The sequence below is a fragment of the Procambarus clarkii genome, unplaced genomic scaffold, assembly GCF_040958095.1.
Source record: "Procambarus clarkii isolate CNS0578487 unplaced genomic scaffold, FALCON_Pclarkii_2.0 HiC_scaffold_149, whole genome shotgun sequence".
Taxonomy (NCBI): domain Eukaryota; kingdom Metazoa; phylum Arthropoda; class Malacostraca; order Decapoda; family Cambaridae; genus Procambarus; species Procambarus clarkii.
The window spans coordinates 371,065-375,000 of NW_027189182.1; positions in this window are offsets into that span (position 1 = coordinate 371,065).

Genomic DNA, 3,936 nt, shown 5'->3' on the forward strand with positions numbered 1-3,936 from the left:
ATTAATCTTACTTTTTCGGTCATATTTAATAATATATGTCTACAGGAAAGACTGCTACCAAAATATACTAATATATATATGTATATATATATATATATATATATATATATATATATATATATATATATATATATATATATATATATATATATATATATATATATATATATATATATATATGTATATATATATGTCGTACCTAGTAGCCAGAACTCACTTCTCAGCCTACTATTCAAGGCCCGATTTGCCTAATAAGCCAAGTTTTCCTGAATTAATATATTTACTATAATTTTTTTCTTATGAAATGATAAAGCAACCCTTTTCTCTATGTATGAGGTCAATTTTTTTTTATTGGAGTTAAAATTAACGTAGATATATGACCGAACCTAACCAACCCTACCTAACCTAACCTAACCTATATTTATAGGTTAGGTTAGGTTAGGTAGCCAAAAAAAGCTAGGTTAGGTTAGGTTAGGTAGGTTAGGTAGACGAAAAAACATTAATTCATGAAAACTTGGCTTATAAGGCAAATCGGGCCTTGAATAGTAGGCTGAGAAGTGCGTTCTGGCTATTAGGTACGACATATATATATATATATATATATATGTATATATATATATATATATATATATATATATATATATATATATATATATATATATATATATATATATATATATATATATATATATGTCGTACCTAGTAGCCAGAACGCACTTCTCAGCCTATTATGCAAGGCCCGATTTGCCTAATAAGCAAAGTATTCCTGAATTAATATATTTTCTCTAATTTTTTTCTTATGAAATGATAAAGCTACCCATTTCATTATGTTTGAGGTCAATTTTTTTTTATTGGAGTTAAAATTAACGTTGATATATGACCGAACCTAACCAACCCTACCTAACCTAACCAATCTTTATAGGTTACGTTAGGTTAGGTAGCCTAAAAAGTTAGGTTAGGTTAGGTAGGTTAGGTTGTCGAAAAACAATTATTTCATGAAAACTTGGCTTATTAGGCAAATCGGGCCTTGTAAAGTAGGCTGAGAAGTGCGTTCTGGCTATTAGGTACGACATATATATATATATATATATATATATATATATATATATATATATATATATATATATATATATATATATATATATATATATATATATATATATATATATATGTTTCATTGAATATGACCGCATATTCTGTATTTATTATTTTCTGGTTTAGGGCTTCTATCCCTCTAACTATTTTATATGGGAACCATCGAAGATAGGGTCTTCAGTAGGTGACGAAAAACAACTGTATACTGCCGTTATGTAGATGACATATTCGTAATAGTAAAAGACTCAGATGAACTAATTGACCTAAAAAGACACCTAGAGAGAGAGTCAGTACTCCGATTTACACATGAAAATAGTGAAAATAACAGTCTGCCATTCTTGGATGTAGTAATAACAAAAACAGGAACCTCTTTAAGCACCAACGTATATACCAAGCCCACCAACATAGGATTATGCCTGAACGGTAGAAGTGAGTGCCCCCAAAGATACAAAGCCAGTGTTCTCAATGCTTATATTCGTTGAGCGCTTACCCACTGCTCTGAATGGAACAACGTGAGTAGAGAGTTTGAAAGAGTAACTCAGGTATTGGTGAACAACGGATATAGCAACGCGGAAATAAACGCTGCTATAAGAAGACACTTGGACCGTTGGTATAATTCAGAACCTAGAACAGAAACCACAACACCCCCAATAAAATTATATTACAAATCAACCATGCACAGTGAACATATAAAAGAGGAAAGAATAATATTCTTATCCTCATGTACAGCAGCCAACGAATTGGTAGGGCAGATCCTACCAGAGCGTATGAGAGAGACAGCGGGAACTCATGATCAAACGTTCATCGAAGCAGCCAGACAATGGGACACCATTGCACACCCTCAACCCCGACCACAAGTCCCAAAAGACCACAAGCAGGCCCACTGGGATAGCCCCATAATGGAAAAGACTGTCCCAGCAATGATTGACAACGCTGATGCTGAAAACAAAGCCCGCCTCCTAGCGGTAACAGCACCCCACGCCGGGGATTTTTTATTTGCTGTGCCCAATGCAGCCCTGGGAACTCGCCTCAGTCATGACGCTCTCCGCATTGGAGTTGCCCTTCGCCTTGCCGCCCCCATCCTCACCGAACATAGGTGCATCTGCGGAACTGCGATGGCAGACCAATATGGTCGTCATGGTCTGGTATGTCGTAAATCACAGGGTAAAATTGCAAGACATGAAGAAGTCAACGACATCATCAAGAGGAGCCTCGCCACAGCCCGCTGCCCGGCACAAAGAGAACCACACTTATCCAGACCTAATGACCCTCAGAAGCGCCCTGATGGGGTCACCTTGCTACCTTGGAAGGATGGTAAGCAAGTGGTATGGGACTACACGTGCGCTGCCACACTGGCCAGTACCTACCTCCACTACAGCACACGTGAAAGCGGTGGTGCTGCTTCTTTCAGGGAATCGCAGAAAATTATTAAATACAGAGGTCTAGCACACTGCTACAGCTTTGTTCCGATCGGCTCGGAGACCCTCGGTTCGTGGGGAAAATGTGCATTGAAGTTCCTGAAGGAATTGGGGGACAAATTGATCAGCGCTACAAAAGACCAGAGATCAAAAAGTTTCTTGTTCCAGCGCCTCAGTGTTGCGATTCAAAGGGGAAATGCCTGTTGCGTCTTGGGCACTAGTCCAACTTCAGAGGAATTCGAAGAAGTGTTTGACTTGCAACAATGATCGAACCCGTCTGTGACATTCATCAATGTTTCCCATTGTTGTGTTCTTCAAGAGATCCATAACCTTTAAGCACCTTTTTGCATTATTATTTTTGTATCAACCCATGTATATCTTGTAACCATCAAATGCATAATAAAGCACAAAAAATATTCAAGGAAGGGGGTGGTAGGAGAAAAGCACACAGAAACTGTATTGGAGGGGATCTAAACATTCCCTCTAATGCGTTATGCGTGGTTTCCTCCGAGGCTATGGGTCCCCCCTTCTTCCAGCTAGAGGTGGTACTCCCTTCCTATTAATATATATATATATATATATATATATATATATATATATATATATATATATATATATATATATATATATATACATATATATATATATATATATATATATATATACATATATATATATATATATATATACATATATATATATATACATATACATATATATATACATATACATATATATATATATATATATATATATATATATATATATATATATATATATATATATATATACATATACATATATATATATATACATATACATATATATATATATATATATATATATATATATATATATATATATATATATATATATATACATATACATATATATATATATATATATATATATTGTGACAATAATCTCCTTCAAGAGATTGAGCCTGCTCTTCCCTCTACAAATACGTCGCAACAAACTATATAAAACTACTAGGGAAGAAATGTCCAACAACGACAACAACATCTCCAAGGTTTGCCAGAGCGCAAAACGTATGCAGCCAGGGACACCTGTTCAGACTCAAACCGCCAAACTACCTGTCTTACTACCGGCTCCGCTGATTGGTCGCCGGTCTGGCTGCAACTGCACTCGCCCCCCCCCATACTACTTGATGTCTGGGGTCGCCACGACCTCAGACCTCAGAATATTCAGTGCTTCCACAGTTAACACTTCTCCCGGCTAGACATAAGCGTGTACTGAGAGAGGTGGTAGCTGAAAGCCAATATTCCAGCACCTTCCTTTATTTTTGTATTGCACTTCTTGTTATTTTGTCTTAACGTAACTTTTCATTGTGTCATTTAATTATTCTTATTATTTTTGATTGATTGATTTTATTATAAGAATTTGTTTGTCCCTTTTATTCATG